The following is a 24,207-nucleotide window of genomic DNA, read 5'->3' as shown; positions in this document are numbered from 1 at the left end:
ACTTAACAGTGTCCAGCTCTGTGTCTTAGAAAAGTAGCCCAACCTAGCCAACCTGGTGAACTTCTTCTTCAAGAAGCTAAATAGGGGCCCATATGAAACATTCATAATTTGATGATATTTCTTGTCATGTGTCTTACAGGAGACACATACTGGGTTTCAAAGAGGGTTGGAGCAAGTATTGTCAAAGCTGACTTTTAATAGTGTCTGTGAGGAACAGGTTAAAATGTTGCCTCTCCTACACAATAAAGACATAAAGGGTGCTGTGACCCTTTTTTCACTGTAAATCTTTGGATTTATTACACAGCTAGGTAGAACTACAAAGTGATTGTTCCCCCTCCAAAAAAGCGGAGTTCCAACTAAATTTAGGCTAAACTAGACAGAAACATGCTAGTAAATGATCACGAAGAGCCTGCTCAGCACAACCTATCGTTTTTTATTCCACAGATAAAACTCTCAATTCTCTAAACCATAGGTAACCAAAAGATAGTGCTTCAGCTCCATGTTAACTGGTTACCAGTGCTTTAGTGAACCCTCTTATTTACGGCTGTGTTATGATTGCTCCAATTTCATCAAATGAGTATCAACTTACTTAATCAAGTAGTTAATCCAAAATTCAGCGAATAAACATAAACCAAACCAAAATCCACTATACTTATCCAAATTGGGGTTTATGCCAGGATAACAAAAATAACAATTCCAACAAGCAATAACATCCAAAACTTAAAAATAGCATGAATGTTATAATTCTAATTCTAAATCCCGCATTTCAATAAAGTTGGGCTCGCTCTGTGTTCAAACATAGTCATCAAATCCTTCCTGATCTGAACATAGAACAATATTGAAGCTATCAGCTGGATAGAGCTAAACAATGTATTCTCTCTCACAAAGAGGGGACTATCCACTAAAGGGAGACCTTATGTATTTATACATCATGAAGGGCCAACCCCAGTAAGCAGGGCCGGCCCAAGGCAAAATGCCGCCTGGGGCGAATTTTAAAATGCCGCCCCCCCCTGTTTTACCCTTCCTCTCCCTTCGTCCCTGCCGCCCCCCCCATTATCTACCCCCCCATATTATCTACCCTTCCTCCCCCCCCTTGTACTTACCTTTCAGCAGTCCTGCGGCGAGTCTCCCTGTTCGGTCTAGGTGCCGGCTTGTAATGCTGAGCGCCGGAAATCTTCCGGCACTCAGCATTACAAGCCGGCACCGAGACTGAACAGGAAGACTCGCCGCAGAGGAGAGAGAGAGGGGCGCTGAGCGGGTACTGACAGCTTGGTAAGCGAAAACCACTCGGCGCCCCTTTCTCTCTCTTTCGCTTTAGAAAGAAAGAAAAAAAAAAAGGCTTGGGGCGGCGAAGTGCCGCCCCTTCAAAAGTGCCGCCTGGAGCGGCTGCCCCACTCGGCTCCATTGTCGGGCCGGCCCTGCCAGTAAGCTTCTGCTAGAGGAAGAGCTTGGCTCTCCCTGTAAATCCTGAGGTTTCTTAAAATAAATTACATTATCCATGGCCAGCTGGAAAACTTGCCAGTGCTGGCAATGATCAGTGAAATGAGACAGCTAAAACTTCTGCAAACCCTCTTTAACGAATAAACCCCTTTTCATTGGTTAAAATATTATTGAAGGGGCCTATAGAATATATTTTCGCAAGGCTTGCTGCATCGTGGAAGGAGTGCAGTGTGTTTTTCTCTGATGTAGATGGAAACCGGGAGAAAGTTTTTGAGGAAGACCTCCTCCTAAAAATAAATAAAATAAGGGTGTTTTGGAGAATTTTTCTAGGTATGTACGAAAAGACACGGCCTGTATAGCACACAACATGGATGCGTTGTAGCAATCCTTTTCATATGTTTAGTACTCCAGGATATTGGTAAGCGCCAATAAACAAGTTCTATGCTTTTGCACAGACTCATGAAATTTTACATGGCCTTTTTCTGTTAAAACGAGATAAAGTGCAGCATTCTAAGTGCAATACAAATATATTTTCTTCATGTTTTAAGAATCTCTGTTAGTAGAAATTCAGAATTTTAAAATAGATATAATTGGTGCCATTGATAGACACAGAGGAGGGAGACGAAGAAACAAAAGTGAAAGAATTATTATTTTTATTAAGTCTGTGGATCATAACTTCCACAAGAAGACATGGAGTGTGTAGGACGATTGCTTGTGACAAGGTGATTGAACTCCCAAGAGCTACAGAAGCAGAATCATTCATGTTATGGTCAACCAAAATGATATTAAAGGCATTGAAGATTTGATGAATTCTTCACTTGAGAGCCTATGGATTCACAAAATTAAAGCAATCGCCAAATTAAAGAAATCAGTTAATCCATACAGTGTGTAGACCAGATGCTCTGCTTATAATAACATAGTTGCTGAAATGACCAGAACGGAGTAAAGAGAAATTATATGCCCACCATCGCTTCATTATGTATTTGGTTTAGCCATAAACACAGATATACAAGCGGGTGCTTAGAATGTTATATTTGGAGTTTTCTCATTTTACTTCTATATTTATAACCTATCGTTGTTTGTTAAGCGTGTGATTGTTCTACTGTACCAAGGGCCGCTTTAATAAATAGTGAGGTTTTCGTATATTGATAATATGGTGACTATTGCACGGTAATGCTTTGCATTTGGGATTAAAAGACAATGTGTAGAGGATTCAAGGTATTGTCGCGTTCCTTGTAATCCTATTATACTGCATTAAGGTGTATGCTGACATGCTTATTACATAATAATGATGCTCCTATATCATGAATGACATTTTTTTAAACTTCACTGGCATTTAAGACTAAAATGTCTTGGAGTTGTATTTAATGATCGTAGCCAGATCTGCTACAAAAATTACCGCTGTGCAACTTGTTGGTGTCAGAGTGAAATTAATGCCCTTTTTTTCCTCTTTATTGTTCAATTTTATAGCCGTAGAGACTTAGCGTCCAAGGGAAAGCTTTGTTTGGGCCATTTGTTATTCAGTGAGCGTAACCTGTATTCAGTTTACCTTCACCTATCTCTCAAACACATCCCAATCAATGTATTTAATCAATCACTGTCTTATCTGACTGCCACTTTGCAAAACAGAACAAAGAAAATCACTGGAAGAATTGTCCAAACCTACAGTCATTTCAGAGGCCAACATAAGAGGGATAGGGTCTCTCAAACGTTCCTTTTTTTTTCTTGTGACTCTGTCACTAAAGTTTTCAAGTCATCCATTATCACAAACATTGCGACTTTCTGCAGTTCTCTTTTGAGAATCAACGTGTTTCCTATTATTTATTTGATGTAAAATGGAGGGAAAAGAAATGGAGGACAGTGAAGTGAGGGAAGAAGAAGAAGAAGGAGGCTGAGCAGCCAATCAGAGCACACTGTGTGACCTAAAGCCCTCCCACTCTTCCTGCCTGGGTGCAGATGTAATGGAGGAGCCGGCTCTGCAATGGATTAATCAGGTAATACACACACCTGCTGTAGAGCCGGCTCCTCTCTGCAAATGGCTGACAGTCCCTCAGGCTATTACATGGTGGGGACTCAGGGGCCCCCTACCATTCTGGGGCCCTGGAGCATCCATGTGCTCCTTGGTTAATCAGGAAAAAAATCTATCCATGGAAAAGATTACCAGGTTTGCATTTTACTAAAAGCTGTATTTGATGAACAGTAAAAGGCAGTGGTGCGAGCCGCGCAAGTGAAGTGGTGCGAGCCGTGCGAGTGCAGTGGTACGAGCTGTGGGAGTGTTGCGAGCCACGCAAGTAAAGTTGCGCGAGTAAAGTTGTGCGAGTGTAGAAAGCTGTGCAAGTAGACTGGTATGAGCCATGCGAGTGGAGTGGTGCGAGCCGTGCGAGAGGCGTGGTGCGAGCCGTGCAAGTGTACTGGTGCAAGCCGTGCAAGAGGAGTGGTGCAAGCCTTGCTAGAGGAGTGGTGCAAGCAGTGTGAGCCAGTGTGCAAGTGGAATGATGTGAGCCGTGCAAGTGAAGTGGTGCGAGCTGACCCAAGATAAAGAGTGTCTTTGTGTGCATGTTCGCACATGGTGACTAAAAAGCTGTCAAAAGCTGGGCCAATGCAAGCCTTGAGCTCCGGTTCACATGAGAAATCATTTAACACTTAAAAAAATAATAATCTCTCAGATTCCGAAACAAGACTTGATTCTTTACAGAGCGGCTTATTTACTGATAGCCTCTTTTAGTGCTCAGATGAATAATATTCTATATTTGCCTCTATAATTACCACGCATCGTGGTTTATTTTTATTCTTAGACCGTGACCCTTTGCCCACATGGCTCTGCCTAAGTCTTTAAGACAATATACTAAGTTTACGGGCAAATTCTTATTGAAGAAATAACTTTAGAAAGCAGGAAAAAAGAATGATCCCGTAGTTCTATAAAATGTGAGCTAAAAGGCCACAGATAATGGAATATACATCGTGTAACACAGTCACTAAACCTTATTAAAAACCTGTGCTTCTTCTGCAGTGTCAAAAGGTGTTCTTAAGAAGCCATAGAAATTTTCAGGAAGCCCTTTGTTCTTTTAAGTTACACTCAAGGTCATGCGCTAAACCAGCATGGTGTTTAAAAAAATTATTACATGTTATGGAAAAAAAAATGTTTTGCTCGTTTTTTTTTAGTTTTTTTTTTAAAGAAAATAAAACTTTTTTTTTTTGAGTGTTAAAAAAATAGGCCAGTTTATAAAAAGTACAAATAAAAATGGGCACAAGAAATATTTGGCAAAAAGGCACTTTAAAAAAAAAAATATATGCAAATTTGCTAGCTAAAATAGCGAGGTATGTGCCCCCTTACAACAGGGAACGTGGAAGCAAATGGCAGCTCATACAAAAACTCAAGAAGGAAAAAATACAGAGGTCATTTTATATTTTATTTTTAAGTGAAAAGAACACTAAAAGGTGATGGATATATTTCACGGAGGTGCGAGAGTTGGAATCAGAGATAATATTAAACGTGACCACATGCGCAGCATGTGTATGATGAAAGATGTGTTCTGGCATTTATAAATTCACGGAGCGCTTTGGTTTCTGGTGGGACCAGGTTGACAAGTAATAATTATCCTTTTGGAAAAGCACTGGACGCATTCCAAAAAGGAATCGGTTTAAACTTTGTCTTAAATATCCATTCTCTGGAGGTGCCGGTGTCATTGTAGTCTGCAGTGCCTTTCGTTTGCTAATTCATGGAGGAAGATGTAGAATTGCATAAGCTTTCAACACCAACCTTGGTGCCTTCTGCAGGTACCCATTCCAATCCCGAATCGCCGATTTATCATTATATGTCTTTAGAGTCGTTCTATTCTTTTACTCTTCCTACACTTTCATTGAGAATTAAACTTCTGGTGTCCTGGTAAATGTTACAAACAAATTGCTTGCCTTAAAAGAGAGTTTAATTCTTCTGCAGAGACACAACATCAATGGGAAATTAAAGAAAGCCTGGTACAAAGCTCCGAGGATGACCTTCTAGCTCCGGAGCCATTCTGCTCTGAATTGATGTTTAAACAGTTCTGCAACTGCTATATTTCTTGAATGATACGGTGCTTTAACTTAATGACTGTTTTGTATATATACTTTTTTTTTTTTTACTTTTTAAAGGTACACTTAAGCCATCGTATGTACGCTAATGCATATAGTATCTCAGTGGTCACGGAAAAGGCGTTGTATTGCAGGGCCTCTGAAAGTTAAGTGACATATTTTGCTTTTTTCTTGGATAATGCATATGAAAGTGCTTACTGTTACTAACTGCTTTCATATACATTCTTCATTGAGGCTGCATGAGACACTGGCATGTCCATTGGAGTAAAGCTTAATTAGGCAAATGGATGTATTTGATGCATGGATGTATTTCTTTCCATGTTATGCCATTGTATCTAAAAAGCCCTTGGGGTAAAGGGGTAGAGATACTTTGAGTACAACTGAGAATCTACAAACATGTATATTGATACTTTTTGAATTGATAAAGTAGAAAAAACATTAAGATGATAAGGAAGAACAGGGGATACGGTGTAAACAAACGAAGAAAGACCTACAATGTGATGATGACGGTAGAAAACAGAAAGGTTAATGCAAGGTTTGCCCCTGGGCCTCAGCGGAGGTGGCTAATCAGATTTAATGTCATCTGAGTTTCCCAACCAGTGTCTTTCTCACTTGTGTATCACTGCTAATAAACTCTGCGTGACTACATTGACTTCATTTTCGAGTATCTTAAATTCTTCACAACTAGTGGAATTTGGCCCATCTATAAAACCAATCGCAAGACACTACGATGGAATCTATGAAAACGGCTTCCATCCACAAACATGTTGACGTGTAAGAATAATTTAATAATGTCTTGTCACATTGTATTCCTCTTATCATTCTCGCTCGTAAACAGCCCATACATGGAAAGTGTCATAATAATAGTGTAGAGTATGGTTTTTTTTTAAATTCTCTTCTCCAGGACATTTTAATGAGTTAAAGTAAAGACTTCTCTTGTCAACAAGCAGTAAAGTTATTTGTATAATGTATGTGTTATTCAATCAGAAAAGTGTCCAATTTGTATTGTTTCTTTGATAAAAACAATGAGAAGGATTCAGCTTTTGGTTTCTCTGATGCAAGCGGTTAGCAGCGCTCTGGGCTCTGTCTTCAGTAGAAGAATGAGTTAACTGATCTAATTCACTTGGTGTAGCAGACATAATGTTAATATGTCCTCTACATGATTCTCTAACAAGCAATGAATTAATGACTCCTCTATCTGGCATACAATCAATGTTTCAGATCTCTCTGGGAGTAAACATGTTAATCTATATTATTCCTTGAATACTTGACAATCATTCTTTTCTTAAAGTATTCATTGCTTAAATTCCAGGGACGAAAAGAAACCGGTTAATATATGTAAAATGCATATTTCTCGGTAAAACGTGGTGCTGTTTATAAATGATGGACAGGGACCTTTCTCTCAAAGATCTTATGACACAGGACAGTTTAAATGTTTTTACCCGTCAACGGGATTGTCAGTGAGAGGAGGAACACAAATCCGGCATCTTTATTCACAGTGGAAGACCAAGAACATGTTTAAACAAAGTGGACACGTGCAAATATTGATTTAGGAACAAAAAAGAGAGAGTGAGATGGTATAGCGAAGAACAGAACCTATTTGGCAGCCCGTGTGTAGAATTGATGTAGGTCTTGGACAAAAGGAACATAGGAACACTACTGGAATGGACATCAGTCAAGGTGGATAACAAAAAAACAAAAAAAACATTAAAGATGGTGGGATGCTACAGCAATGGAGACCACCCAAAGTAATGCTTGCCTACCTTTGTTATGTCCTATTCACCCACTGAACAAAGCTGCATAATATAATGGGGCTATATAAATCAATAAATAATAATACAAAAAGTTATGGGAAGATTGTTTAAACAACAAGATAGTGGGCAGCAGTGAGTATGTATGTATAAAGATTGCTATAGGCAGGGCCGGCTTAACGTTCTAGGCTTCTTTAGCCACCAAAATTATTGCCATTTCTGCACTTAGAAGAAACGGACAGAAAATGGATAGAACTTGGTGAAATACACGAGTGGACAGAGCTTCTGTAGGAACAAGCCTTGTCTGACTAGTATCAAAATTAGTCAATGGCAGGGCTGCTTACTTTGCCTAGGGGCTTTAATTTTTAGCTATAGTTTTAGCTATACAACTAGTCCTCTAAAAGACGGAGAATCATTTTAATGTTTTCTGTTATTAAATGTAAATTTATATTTCTACCCAAGATAGCTAAGATAATAATAATAATAATAATAATAATAATAATATCAATACTCTATTGCTTATACAATACCGAAGAGGTTGGACATAATGCCTGGGAGCATATCTCTATAATATTCAGTAAATGCAGTTGAGCTTCAATAATGATAGAAAAGTCCAAAGCCGTAAGCCTTAATACTTTCATCTTGCTTAAATTTAATAAAATAAAAGTATGGTAGCTGTGTTCTAAGAATGTTATACTTATTATTAATGAAAGATCCCTTGACTGATATAAGGTACCAAGTTCAGCTTTGGTATTACTGTGTCGTAAGTCTTAAAACGTCCTTGAATATTTTTCAGATATTTCAGACAAGTATTGACATTCTGTGATAAAACAGGCATTTTTTCCGCCATAAACCTTTACTTGGAATCTGTTCTGTAAATATATGTGTGAACTGCTTTGAATTAGATATCACTCCCCGCTAAGCAAATGTCGATTTAATAAGAAAATTCTCTGCACAGATTTCTCGGGAAATATTGGTGTTTGTTTTTTTCAAAAATAAAAGTGTAATTTTTTTTATCTTCAAATTGCTTAAAAAATACATTAAGAATATTGTGTTGTGGTAAGAAAATCATTACAGGGCTTTTTTATTATCAGTGATCTTTTTGCAATGAACATACATTTGCTGGGAGTAAAATTACCCGAAGCTCTCAGCAACAATGTTGTCAGGGGTAATTTAGCCGCAGGGAAAGGCTTTGTGTAGGAATGAAAGAGGAACAATTATTATGTTCACAGGGTTGCAAAACAGCTAACTAGGCATGCAGATATTAAATGTTAGGGCATACCATTTAAATCAAAGAATATAAAAGAAATAGAAATATCAATGCTATCGTTAATATTGAACAAGAAAAGTTAATGAATACTACTGTCTGGTGAGCATTTACCGAGTGTAGAGGAATTGTTCAGGCTGATTACTTTATAGGTTTCTCTAGATGCCATAGTGGAATGTTTGCAGTTTTGTTTCTTTATGTAAAAAAATAACAGCGTATTGCTAGGCTTGTGTAATTATTATAGAAATACTGCCTGTTTTTTTCCCAGTTGAAGGCAATGGACCTTTATTGGCAAGGATATTAATCGATCCACATGTACTCCCTTTCTGTAGAAATATGTTTTTCTAAATCGTCCAAGTCGACTAGTCCAGGTGAAGAGAATAAGAGAGATGGCTGGTATTTTAAATTCTAGTGGACATCTTCAGATGTAAAATGGCATCCACTTTTTAATGTATTCCATCCATAAAATCAAAACATGGTGGAAAGCTCTGCATCTTGATTGTTTTAACTGGACATGTCTTTTAATTGAGCATTTTCAGAATAGTATAATGGTGTCGAGGCTTAGAAAGGAAAATAAATTAAGAGTGTGGATTGAGGTCCATGGATTGGCATTAGAGGACTATTTCTGGTGTGACCTTCTCTAGGTCCATCCTCTATCTGTCCAGCTAGATTCAATTATTAAACTATGAGTTGACAGCATCTTACTCATGACAGATGTCTTGATAAGCCTTCTTCTAGTAGGGTGCTATGTGCTTGCCTTGAGAAGGACTTTTCTCAATTTACATTCAGGAGCACAATGTAGGCGTCTGCAGCCCTTGCCATGCAAGGTGATCTATAGTACTTAAAAGGTACCATGTATTTTCATATATGGCTACTATATCACTAATAGCAGTGCTAATGGCTTTAATAATTATTTATCAGCAGACATGTATAAGGTATTTATCATATCACTGTTTACTTTTGTGCAACATTTCTACTCTGCATTTATTTGCTCCATATTATTAACAAGTACACATGTGGAAGAGCTGGTTCCAAGAAACAACCATTTAGATCGACAACAGGACACGTGCATGAGAAGGTGGGGGGTATTCTGACATTCTGTCCCTGGAGTTATCTGTAACATGGATGAAAGAAAATAAAACACATCCAAGTTATACTCCTTTTACCCTACTATGTATACAACAATTTAAAATATCTTTAACATACATCACAAAAGTGCGCAGAAAATACGTTGCCAGTACACTTTAACGATACATGTGGCTGTAAAAAACATGATCACTGCATTTGAACATTTCGTACCTAACACGTTAGTATCTAAATCCTATTCATATTGGATAATTACAAATAATCAATGGAGTTAGAAATTAACATTTTTCATCTTTATAGAGTCAATAGCAGCTTGTAAACTTTTGCAAACTTTAGAAAGCACCATTTCGGTAACTGTACGGATTATTTTCATGCATGTCAGGTTTTCTTTTATTCAAAACGAAATCAATGGATGCTGGCAACTGTGTATTAGGTGCCAGTTACAAATTCTCATGTCATATCATCCTCACTTCAAGAGGCATACAGGTGTCAAGCGAAATAAATCCATTGTCTGTTCATTCCCCAACTGTATTCTATCATATTAATTCATAATTGTCTTGGAGATGGGAGATGAATTTGGATACATATTTGTATTTGCTCTTTGCATGTCTCGTTGACGTAAAATCCCACATTTAAATTGAACTACAATTAGTAACCGTAGATAACGGAAAGTGAAGTCGGGTGGCTTGGGAAATAAGATAGGACGCAAGGCAGTTTTGATCTCGATGCGTAATCGTTTCCTTAAACATAACTAAACTGGACAGACAAGCAAATTCACCTCCTGTTCTACAATGAGCGGGTGAAAAAGCATTATCCTCCAGCCGCCTTTCACGTTCTGTATTAAATATTTTTTAGAATCTAAAACCTTTCCAAAAAGCAAGGTCTACTCATTAGCTTGCTGCTCCTGTTCTTGTATAGATTCCACAATGGTATTGACATTTACACAGAGAAAACCTAACATGGATTGGTTCATTGTACCTCACGCTGAAAGACATTTTCTGCAGACGTACTTTAACCAATACTGTGATGATAAGGTCTTGGATGCCCAGTTGGTAAAAATATAATTTCAAGCTAAATGGATCATCTGTTTACCTTTTCACTAAACCAAAAGGAGAAATACATTACGGATGCGTCTGTTGCTTCCCAGTGTACGTGAGATAAAATTAATTCAATTTCGCTCTTCCTTCTGCTAGATTTCCCAGGACATTGAACATTTCTTTACTCTGTCAAATTATTTTCCCTGGACAAGCAAGTCCTCTTTTCTTAGTACAGAGATTTTTTTCAGGTGGGCAGAATTCAGACCGTTGTTTCTCGAAAGTTGATAGAAAAATTGTCAATTCCGCGAAAAAAGACATCAAGATGCAGTGAGATGGTTTATAAATGTTGACTAAATGGCTTAATGGAAGGAAATCTTAGGATTTGTTAGGATTTAGCATTGTGCATAAGGCATATGGAGATGAGCCTCACAAGAGCTCTTAGAAAAATTAGATTTTTTGTCAGCCCTAATGTTTATATATTTCTGGGACACCGTTCTGTTGTGCATCCTTCTGCCATGTATGGGGAGGCATTAGGGTGCTTGAATGTAGTAACAAGACACCACTGGCCAATGAGGCCTGGTAGAAGTACAGAACAAATCAGGAAGGAGCAAAATACAAAGAGTCCAAAGTCTTTAGGGCAATAGAAGGGATGAGCAGAGGCTTAATTGTCAAATAATTGTCCAGGGGTCGGTACTAGCAGCAGAGATTCAGGATTGATGAACGTAGTAAAGAATCAGGGCCGGAGACAATCAGTGCAAAAGAATAAGACAAACCGAGGTTCAGGAACCTATAATAGCACAGCTAAGCTCTAAGAAACAGGCAGACATCAGCTACAGATTGCAGCAACAGCGAGAGCGTCGGCCAACTGAGCACCAGCTGGAATGTGCAAGGGGAATTTATAGGGCTGCAGGCATTGGCCCCTCCCCTTCTGCACCTGAGCCATCTAATGGGTGCACAGCATCAGGCCCACCCTTCTGATCCACCAACCAGGAGTCCCACAGAGTGACTGTCTCCCAAGTTGTGGCCACAAATCCCCAGGGCCTGGCATTGATGATACACTCAGGGCAGTTGTAAGGGAACCCAGCGCCATGGTACCCAGGAACCCACCGCCTTACACATATATACTCACATTTTAAAGAAAAAAAGGTGACATTTAATTATTAAAAATCACTAAAATTTTATTTTACTTTATTATTAAAGTTATTTTATAAACATTTTTTTAAGTGGAAGTATAAAACAAATATTTAGAATAAGACTGTCTAAATGATTGTGTATACCCAATCCTTCTCAACAAAGTAAGGCAGATTTCACAAAAAGACAGAGTTGCAGATTGTAATTCAATAGAGCAGACAGAATCACAAGAACATCAAAATAGGAAGGAAAAAGAAACAGTTCTTTGATGTATCGTTACAAGGCCTTCTGGTTTCAGAGCCTTCTTGGAAAATAATCTGATTAAAACGAATGCTTTGTAACGTGATTACGAGAAACAACATAGATGTGAATTAGTTTGAAGACAGATAGAAGTGTCCAGATGAATATAAACTCACAGAAAAAAAAGAATTGAACTCTTGATGGCAGATGCTGGCCCATAGCCAAGGATTCCATCCAATAATGATGGAAGCAATGTTGCATAGGTACCATGTTACATGTGAAATATATGTGCTTAAATCCGATAACATTGACATGGTCAAAATTCTATTCTATTCAAGAATTTCTTTTTTCTTTTCTGACATTGTAATACCCTACCGATGTAATCTAAATCTGAGACCATAAAGTTCAAAAAAGTTAAATTAACCCCTTAAGGACCGGGCTCATTTTTCGTTTTGTACCCTGTGGGACCGAGGCTGTTTTGACACTTTTGTGGTGCTTGTGTTCAGCAGTAATTTTCTCCTCACCCATTTAGTGTACCCACATAAGTTATATATTGTTTTTTTCAGGACAAGATGGGCTTTCTTCAGATACCATTATTTTGATCGTATCATCTTATTTACTATAAAAAAAATTAAAAAAACATGGTGAAAAATTGAAAAAAAAACACATTTTATGACTTTTATTTGAAAAATCTTTTACTCACCTAAAAAAGCAAGTAAAAAAACTAGCTAAATAGATTCTACTACTTGTCCTGAGTTTAGAAATACCCAATGTTTTTATGTTTTTTTGCTGTTTTTTGTAAGTTATAGGGCAATAAGTACAAGCAGCGTTTTATGATTTCCAAATCTTTTTTAACAAATCTGGTCAGTCTGCCTCCATCTCCTCTTTGGAACATCTTTGAAGCCGGTTAACTCAATTTAACCCATTCAAACCATATATTTTTGAAAACTAGACACCCCAGGGTATTCCAAATGCTGTTATTTTAACCCTTTCCATGCACCAATTATACAACTACACTTTGTCAAACTTTGTAATAGTAATTTTTTTTATTTTTTTTCCCACACAAATTGTACTTTAGTTATAGATATACAGGTGCTGGTATATGTCACTGTCAAACAACACCCCAATATGTGTTCAGCAACATCTCCTGAGTACAGCGATACCCCACATGCATGGGTTTGTCAGATTGTTTGGCTGGTAAAAGGCTACTTTTGGGGCATGCGTAATTCAGGTGGTCATTTGGTCATTGTGCCTCCCTCTCCTCTTTGGAATATCTTTGAAGCCGGTTAACTCAATTTAACCCATTCAAACCATATATTTTTGAAAACTAGACACCCCAGGGTATTCCAAATGCTGTTATTTTAACCCTTTCCATGCACCAATTATAGAACTACACTTTGTCAAACTTTGTAATAGTAATTTTTTTTATTTTTTTTCACACAAATTGTACTTTAGTTATAGATATACAGGTCCTGGTATATGCCACTGTCAAACAACACGCCAATGTGTGTTCAGGAACATCTCCTGAGTGCAGTGATACCCGACATGCATGGGTTTGGCGGGTTGTTTCAGATTTAAAATGCCACATTTGGGAAGTGCGCTTTTTTTCGCCATTTTGGTCAGTCTGTACCTATGCCCTATCTTTGAGCTAGGCCACTCCAATTTACCCCATCAGCCATTTTTTTATATATTATTATTATTATTATTGGGTATTTGAAGTGCTTTTATTTTAACTCTTTGTTGAGATTTTTGAGAAATTTTAGCACTTGCTCAAAATAATAAACTTTATTTTTTAATTTTATTTTATTTTTTTAATACTTTTTTTATATTTTTTTTTACACATTTTGCTGGTACTGGATGGTTCATCTAGTGACATCACTGCATAATTATTTTTAAATGTTAGCACATTTTTTTTTAATTTTTTTTCCATTTTTTATTTATTTTTATTTTTTTTTGAATATTTTACTAATCACATAGTGATTAGAAAGCTGGGCTCCATTGACTTGCATGGTTGAATGCAGTACCTGTATTCAACCAGCAAGTGGAGCCAGTTCTCTAGAGGGTCTGGAGACCCTCTAGCGAACTTTTTCGTCTTTATTGTTTTATTTCCCGGGCCGCCGCCATCTTGCTTGATGGCGAAGATCACCGGCAGCGGCGGCTGTGACCGCTCTCCGGAGCGGTCACAGCCCACCCAGAGGTAAGTGTTTGGTGTCGCTGGATGCCTCCTGATCGAGGCATTCCAGCGACACCTTTTAAGTTTAGGAGGCGATCGTTGATCGCCTCCTAAACGCTTTTAAAACGGGCGTCCGCCGCCATACAATGTATGGCGGCTGTTGACGCCCCGGGGAGGGGCCAGACATGGCCCCCGATGCCGATCTCGGCCTTGCTGAATGCCTCGACATCGAGGCATTGCAGCAAGGCCGTTTAAGCGAAGAAAGTGATCCTTGATCACTTTCTAAGCTTATTTAATTTTTTGACGGTTCAGGACCGTCAAAGGTCATTTAGTGACCTTCTTGTTATGACGGTCCTGAACCGGCAAAGGTCGCGAAGGGGTTAAATAAAAAAATAAATAAACTTCTATTCTAAATTGGTTGCAAGGTTGGATATGGTTTATCTACTCCGCTGTTGTTTAACTATAAGGCCCATAAGCTGGATATTAGCCAAATTTACACTAAAACCTGACATTTCTTCAGCAACAAAAAGCATACAACAAAATCATCTAACATTTATTATTATACACATGGTAACAATCATTTCACTAAAATATTATAGCGCTTGATATTAAAGTTAAGGTCAAATGATCTTTAAGTCTTAAAACAAATGTTATTTCAGTCACGTGCTGTAGTTAGCAATCAAAATGAACGTTATCAGTGCTGTCGGCAGTAAATTACAGTCAAAGTGAACATAAAACAGCTTAATATTTCCCCCTCGAGGTAAATCTCTGAAAGGAGAATGTTAAATACTGCGAATTCACCCAGATGCCAAGCTCATTTTAATGAGTGGGGAGTGTTCTGTTTAACAAATATAGGTTTTACTTGTAATGAAGCTAAAGAAGGTTTCAGAGGAGATATTTTGGTGAGTTTCTAGTGTTTTTGTGAATGCTGATTTGACCCATTGCCTTGATCATTTTAATTTTAGGGAAATCTATTTTTTGGTTTAGAATTTGTTTCCCTCTATCAATGCTACATCTGGAGACACCAACTTCAGAAAGACATAAATTACTTAGAGAGAAAAGAAGGACCACTAAGTTGGTACAGGGGGTTACGAACAAAAGATTAATATAGTAAACAGAATGAAGAGGTTCAAAGTTTGAAAAGTGGTCTAATGACCTTTGCAACCGATGGAATGGTCCAATCATCAGGGACATTCTGTTGGTTCCTGAAGACCATTCTACAATGTTGACCAGAACCTCTTGTATACCTCATGTCTCCATCACAGAAAAAATAACAAGAAAAATCAGGATTCAGAGGGAGTAAGTGCCATCTTGGCCAACTTGCAGAGGTAGTAGTTTACCCCCCCCCCAAGCCAGAAGGTGTCAGCCCTTTAATTAAGGATCAGTGAAGCAAACTATTTTATTCTAACCCATGCAGTATTAAAGTGTGGATAGGCAATATGCGACCATGTGTATAGACGCACCCCAAGTGGCAATCTACGGTGTACCCCAAGGGATCCAGCATGTCATTATCAATGCCACTGACAAAAAGCCAAATTAGACTGGGTAAAAATATCAGGAAAGGCGAGAGTTTTACCTACAAAAAACGCCTGATGTTTCTATAAATGAAACTAAGTTTCATATTATATAGTAAGTCATAAATATTTAACTAAGATTCTAATTTGCCAATCCGACTTCTCCATTAATGCAATCAACATGTTACTTTAACTAATATTGATAACATGGTTGTGTATGAGGATGAAGTTTTAATCCTACCCCTCCCCCCATATAACCTGCTCGGTTTTTGATTCGTGATTCGAATTACCTTAAAAATGCATTAAGTATTTTAAAAGCCAATTTCTTTAGAATCCACGAGGAATCCATTCCAACTGTGACAGATAAAAGTAATGTCTGAGTAACTCAATCAGGGTGTTTTATCTTGGCGTTACAGAATTGCTGAATCTCTTCCACGAATCTCTCTGCAAACTTCTAAGTTGTTGGCAGACTGAATATTGACTGTACGGTCAGCACAGCAAATGTTGCTTAGTTGTGCAAATACCGTTTCAATGATGGAAATGTTTCTTTGGTAGACATCCAGCTTATTTTCAAAATGACTTATCACCCAACATGTTTTGTCTGCTGGTGTCCAATTAGCGAGGAACTTACTGTGACTCTTTAACTCATGGAATTAAACCCTCTTCTAACTCGATTAAAATCAGGAAAGTAAACAAAACACAAAATAACGCCAATTCTTTTCATTTGATTTTTTGATATGGCAGCCCAGATGGAGCAGTATTTTTATAGACCTAAGTCTTTAATTCATAGGAACAAGCATGTGATCAAATATTGTTTAAGGATTTCCAAGATCAAGACATTAGAAGACCTGTTGTCAAGTTGTGAGCTTGTTTATTGTCAACAAATATTTGTTTTTATATATTTTTTTGTCCCATTTTCTGATGTTTTCGACTTCCATAGCAGGTGTCATCAAGTAAATTATAGAGAGCCCAAATAACTGTTATCAAGTACAAAAAAAGCTCTAAATATTTTTGCCTCTGTGCTAAGTAGGAAAGGGTGACCTCTAAAATTCATAAACCGTGTTCTGTCAATGTCTGTTCTCTGTAATTTCTCTGAAAAATCACAAACAGAAACCAAACTACATTTAAAAACCAATAGTTGGAACATACAAGACGGTAATACTGGCTTCTTTTGTGTTTTTGAGTTCTATTACGTTTAACCACCCGGTACTTTTGCTAACAATCGAAACATATATGGTTGGGGTACCGGTTTCACTGGACATCTGGGTCTTTAAGACTCAATCAAATCATTTAGACATTTCATACCATTAAGTAGTAGCAAAAGTATTCCCTCTTATATAGAGGTCATGTTATCCACTCATAAATCAGCCTCTTGGAGTGAGATACTTTACAAAAAGTATATTTGCAAAGCAGGCAATATAAAACGTTTATGTCAATATGGACACCTCGTAATAAGACACACCTGCAAGAATACCGTGCCGGAAAAGCTGGAGCTGCCTCATCATCATCCACGGTGAAAACTTGGACACCACAGTTAAGTTAGAGACAACTGTCTTCCGAACCTTCTAGAGCTGCTCCATTTTTTATTTAACAAAATCTCTAGAAGAACAATTTCTTCATTAGGAGCTGGTCATTTCACATTTCTGGTCACCGAAGTCTTCGCAAATGAACCCAAACGGCCAGCAGTAACTGATAAAATTGCTAAATGGCTCCAGCCCACAAGAATGTAAATAATTGTAGTATATCACTAATGGCTTCTGTTGTGATTTTCCATAATTCCAGTTTGCTTTCATTTTCCTGAACATATGCCCTCACAACAATATTAATAAACACTGTGATCAAGCTGGTGCTGAAGTGTTGGAACCGCTTGTTGTGTACTCTAAGTAGTTTGAAAATGTCTTATGATTTACTGTTAAAAGAGATAAATAAATCCATAAATGGGAGCAGAAAGCTATACGAGGGATGATTTTGATGAGCAAAGGCATTAAAGAGCATCTGTTGTGTTGTTCTACTCATTGTCCCGGTCTGTGATTTTAAGAGAGTCATTTCTTTTTTCATTAAGAAAATATGACTGCATTGCGAATATTTGTACAACATTAACAAATTGTGATTTTTAAAAAATATATATATATACTGGAAATGAAAAAAAGAGCCACAAACCATTAACATCTGCTTTCTTTACAGAAATAACAAGCACACTTGGATACAACAGAGAAACATGGGATTTGACAATAGATAAGGACCATTGGACCCATCAATTCTGCCCATTTTCCCTGTTGTAAAGGCTACATCAGTTCTTAGCCTCTTCATAGGGACAGCTTTATGCATGGGAAGCCTCTACCACATCTACTGGAAGGCTGGTCCACTTATCTACCACCATCTTTGTAAAGTAAATCTTTCTGTCTTTATATCTAAGCCTGTGATTCTTTAGTTTCAGATTATGACCCCTTGTTCTAGGATTTCCTCTCCTTTGAAATAAACTTCCTTCCTGTACTTTGTTAAATCTCTTTATGTATTTAAATGTGTCCAGCGCATCCCCTCTCTCTCCTTTCCTCAAAAGCTATACATACTAAGATCCTGTAACAGAACATGCCCATTGGGTCCTACCTAGTCCCATTAATAACGAGTACAAAGGGTATACATAAAAACACATAAAGAAAACACAGAAAAAGAACACATAACATAATTCAGTAACTTCTTCCTGGAGCTCTCTCACTTCCCTAGTGGCCCTATATGGAATTACAAGAAAACATTCACTAAAGCTTTAGGCAGTAGCCCAAAATCAGAGAAGCCTGGGGGTCCTTGCCACCCCTCCTCTGCCTGTGCTTTTTATTAAAACAAGCACTATTTTAACCCCTTCACGCCAAAACCTGTAAATGTATAGGCTCACAATGCATTGTGCTTAAAGGGGTTTAAGGACAACCCATTGTCTTTGAGGGGTTAAAACAACATATGTTTACCCATTATTGTAATATTAGAGTGAAATGTACCTGGTATGCAGCTAACTAAAATATGCGTACATACGTCTGGACACATTTTTGTGTCTTTAGGCTTGCACCATCTTAACTGAACTGTCTGATGCGCTTTATTCATTTTAAAAACCGACAGTCATAAGCTGAAGCTCGTTTCCACAATAGGCTTCTCTTGATGATATCTTGGTTTGGAGGTTCTGGTAAGTGCTGTTGTTTTAATTATTAATTTTATTTACATATCTCATTGAAATGGCTCATACTGGCAGCTCCTCAGCACCGTAGAAGAGAACATTACCCCTGAGTTGTGTCTGACCTGTCCTGTGTGTAAGGGTGCGCACAGCTTAGCTTCTTGGGACTGTCAAATCGCTGTGAGCCCCCTATTAATGCAAGAGTAGACAAAAATTAAGGGGAAAAAATGAATAAATAATCATTATTTCTTTAATAAATAATTAATAAAAAAGATAAAATAAAACTTACTAAATGTAGAGCCTATGGAACCTGGTGCAGACACACTTCTAATGAGAATCTGTGAAACATGGCTGGAATAAATATGTTCCTTGCAGGCTGACTAGACGTCTTTTCGTTCAGTTAGCCCAAAATCGGGGTGTGAATTTTCACAAGTATTAGCAAGTTTGTTAAAATACTTGGACATCACAACATCACAACACTTTGACTTCTTACAGAGTTATTTCTTTTAAAGTTTGTCATTTAGTAATTGCTACGGGGTAACATACAATTCTCATACAACTAATAACTTCATCATATATCGATTAATATCTTTTGACATGAAAGGATGACGGCTTGAACATCTCATCGTAATGTGCAAATAAGAACTTCCGTTACCATATTTTTTGTTGCTGATAACTAAACAAAAGTGAAAATCTCTAGAGGAGTTGGGGAGAGGTGTGAACTTTCAAGCTAAACATCTAACTTTCATACTAAAATCCTATTAAAATGTTTCGAAACAGCCATCTTCCGAAATGTTGCCAACACATGGCTTAGTGGAATATGATCCTAGAACCAAATCGTTAATTAGATACATTACAAATGGATTGGGTTTAGTCAATGATCATTGTATAACATTTTTTGGAAGCTTAATTAAGCAATGATATGGTATTACATTTCTCTACGTTGTCATCATTAGGCTAGTGACATTCTATTGGATGAGATATTTACGATAATTTTCAAGGTCTATAAAGAATGGAATTAGCTTATTGTCAGAATTGTATTCAAAGCTTGAACATGTTTTCTTTCTGCAGAATACTTTTTTTTGTGATGGCTGATAGTTTCTCTTGAATTTGTTCAAAGACTCTTGAATTTTAATATTTTTCCCTTGTATATTGTATGAATTGACTTCCATGTTATTTATAATTAGAGATTTTGGTGTAGTCACTGCATCTTTAGAAAGAAAATTCAATGTAAGTAGAATTCCGGTTACCTAGAATCCCCTTTTCATTTCATTTCAATACCTACTTGCAACCGTGATGATAATAATAATAATAATTATCTAGCATTATTTTACACATTAGCAGAAGAAGCTTAGGGGGGATTTATGAAAATCATACAAAAGGTGTAAAACAACACCTTTTTAGTATCGGTGGAGCATAAATGTGATATCCGTATGCAACCGAGATAAATAATACATGTGAATATGGTTATTTTGGATTTTTTTTCCATCAAGGAAACATCCCCGTGGAAGAAGTCCATTGCTTTGCGATACACTGCACAATTTAGATTTCTAGATATTTGCAGTGGGGATCTAGACTTTTTTACTATATTGCACTGAAAACCATTACGAATGCAGTATCACCGCTTAGGGAAATCTTGCTTCGTTTCTGTTTTCGAGATGAATTTAAAAGAAAGATCAAAACAGAGCCAGGGGTCATCATGTAAAATCGGCAGTACGTTAGCTCACTCTTTGATTTATGGAAATCACAGTCTGGTGAAATGAAAGGGTGAAGTTTTATTGTAAGTCTGTCTCGTGCTGTACAATAATGACCAAGGCGATATTTCATTTCATTCATTTATTTTTATATTTCAGTCCTGGTGAGGAACAGTTACGTAGAGGATATTTCAGTAATATTTATAAGTATAAAACTAATGAAATATATTGAAACGATACATTCCTATAGTGGTCCAAAGTCTCTGGTATAATTGTTTTTAAGTGATTTGAAACTCTGGAAATGTAAAAGAAGATCAATGGATCTTCTCTTACACTGATGGTGAAGCAGAGAGAATGATAGAAAGTGATCAAAAGGGTACAAAGTCCCCCAAAGGTGACAAATCAAACATTTCTAAAGGAGACAGTATCAAAAATTGCTAATACACATGCACTAAAACAAACAACCTCCCTTTTAAAAAAAAACAAGGGTTAGTGCTTCACTTTAAAAAACAATTAAATGTTTTTAAAACATTTATTTAAAAAAAAATGACCTACACTGCCAGTGGTAGTTTTATCTTGTATTAACCCTTTGGTTAATCGGGCTTGATCGTCCTGTAAATAGTCATCCAATCTAAAAAGATTGGACTAGTTAAAATGGTAAAATGGCCTGGTAAAAAAAAAAAAAAATTGCCAAGAAATGTCCAAGGTGCATAATGCATTTACCTGTGCTAGTTTCTAGGTTCAGGTGCTTTGAATAAAAATAAAAAAACAGGAAAAAGGTACTAAAATGTGCCTGAAGCCCATGGTAAAGACCAAATCCCCTTCTTTTCTTTCATGGTCCCAACTGCCCAAAAGGGCAGAACCACCGATAGAAGAAGGGGGCCACCCATAAGGGCTACCTAACTCCTCCGTCACCAGAAAAAAACAGACCTTTTATAGGAGTTCCACTATTTCCAGTGATTAAAAAAAATAAAAAATGTCAACATTACAATGTCTTCTGTGTACGGACAATGCTCAAACCCAAAAAATCGACAATATAAAAAGCATGTGCACTGTGCAAAAAAACTGTGCAATTGTGTGAAAAATTATATAGTGTACACTGCGTTATAGAAAGCCCCAGCCCTTTAGGCACAGTACACATGGGGGTAAAACCGTGACCACCCTTAAAGCCAGAGGACTAAGCTTTCCGTCTCTCACAGGTATTCACTTAATCTTAGCCAAAAAGCCGGAAAACAAGTCTGTAGTGCCAGAGACTCATATCCAGTCTCCTAAACCAATTAGACAGAGGGCTCAAAGAGCATTAAAAGTTGAGCTGTCTTGGGCTGCCCAAAGCAGTCTTCACTGAAACATCGGGATCATGCCTTTGATGGATCAAAGAACTGGAAAATATAAACCTGAGCAACTTCATTATGAACTAAATAATTCATTATTAAATTCATTAAATAAAGATAACAATAATGCATTTACTATAACGCTTTTAGTGCTAGATTCAGTTCATCTGTAACAAAACCCCCTCGAATTACGTCTCCTGGTGCATTGATATGCTGCGTCACGTTGCCCAAGATATCATAATTAAACCATTAAACAATGCAATTTTACCCAACGTGGCACTTAGTGTGTTAATGGTCTTGCTGGTCTTGCTAAACCATGGAGCTTTTTTTCCTGCAATGTGTAATTTCTAAAGTTCTCACAGGCAATTAAATAATTAAAGGGGGGGGGGAAACGATACTTTCCACTGATTCCACTTTAATAGAATTTTCTCGATGGGATGTTCATAAGGATTAGTTTCATTAACCGAACAAGTACGCAATACTAATGATTTAATTATCTTTTGCAAATACAATTGTGTCCTAATGTAACCATTACAGGCAATGTACAAATAATTAGTCTTAATAGCTATTATGCAATTTTTACAATGACTAATAAGCACCAGCCAATTTGCCTTGTTAATAACCAGCAGAATTTCTTTGTGTCTGTATAGAATATCAGTCTATTTATTTAGCCTTGCTCTGGCATTCACAATTAACAGCGACATTAAAAAGTCATCTAAAGTTTGCTTTTGATACGATGTTGCTGAAAAATGAAATATTTAATATTGCAGAGTTATAGTTTTATTGTGCGTTGGGAAATTCATTCCATTAACACATAACAAAGTATCCAAGCTGAGCAACTCAGTGGCATGAAATGGTTTATCTATTGTGGGTGCAGTGAAACAGAACGCTATTGATCACATTCAGGGAGCCACACGGCAATCAGTACAATATAATACACCGTACCGTCCGATACATGAATGTGATTCGAAATAGACCCTCCATACTAATTTGTACATATTATACAGCTGCCAAAAAGGAAAGAACAGAGGAAAAACTTGAAAAGTGAAGCAAAAAAAAATAAAATTACATAAATACATCAGAAAACAATAGGAAAATATAAAGAAATTATATCTATATCTTGTAAAGCCTGCAAGGGTTAACTGAAATGTTGACCACCAATATAAAGTATTCTTTTTAATTACTGTTATGTTTAAGTGCTTATCCTTTCCACCAATTGATTAATGTATCAGTTAAAGTACCGGTTCTTTTGTGCAAATTACTATATATATATATATATTACATACATACACACACTAGGCTATAGCAGGTAGGCAATCTTCGGCTCTCCAGATGTTGTGAACTACATTTCCCTTGATGCTTTGCCAGCATTATGACTGTAAGAGCATTATGGGAGATGTAGTCCACAACATCAGGAGAGCCGAAGATTGCCTACCCCTGGGCTATAGTATAGAGCAACCACTCGTACTCCAACTAGTTCACCCTACAACCCCAAAAACACTAATTGTAACCATCAAGTATATTAAGGCCTATAACACACAAGCTTCACTCATTCCTCAAACTATTCTCTTATTAAAACAGAAACCCAATTTAGCGAAAAAGTCTGATGTAACAAATCCACACAAACAATAAAAAAAACGTTACTGGGATGTCCCCAAACATTATGAGCTCAATTTAGAGAATAAAGACAGAACTAATTTACATTTTTATGTTTAATGTGAGTAAAAACATAACGAGATAATAAAAACAGAAAGTCATCCAAAATAAAATTAGGAATAAAGTCTCACAATAATTAATTAAAAACAGAAGCATATAGCATTACTAATTTTTTCATGATATCATCACGTGGAAGGACTTTACTTCTGACCTATGAGCATGATAGCTGATTTTTAGACCGCTTGCAGATTCCTGTGATCTCCATACAGGTAGAGTCATATATAAATCATCCCCCTCCTGTCCTGCTCTGTTCTTTCTTATTTTACTTTCCTTTTTAAAAAAAATAAAATAAAAACTGAACCCATAAGTTGCTACCTCTTAACACAGAACAACTACATTCATGCTCCCTTATTAAGTAAAGAATGGGAATTACATTTCCAGGCATGGGAATAATCACATATATGGACTTCCTAAGGTTGGTCATCTGTAGCGTTTTTTCAGCTAGTCAGGCCTGGCCATCTGACACACTGGATCAGGTCCTGCTATGTCAGGCCACCGGCTGGATATATTTGGCCCCACACTGTATCAGTATAAAATTGGAAGATACGGCCATGCCTATCCAGCCGCCGGCCACAGAAACATCATTTGATACACAC

Source organism: Sceloporus occidentalis, unplaced genomic scaffold (genome assembly GCF_023333645.1).
Source record: "Sceloporus occidentalis isolate IW3139 unplaced genomic scaffold, rSceOcc1.0.p SCAF_125, whole genome shotgun sequence".
NCBI classification, from domain to species: domain Eukaryota; kingdom Metazoa; phylum Chordata; class Lepidosauria; order Squamata; family Phrynosomatidae; genus Sceloporus; species Sceloporus occidentalis.
This window is presented reverse-complemented; position numbering follows the sequence as displayed.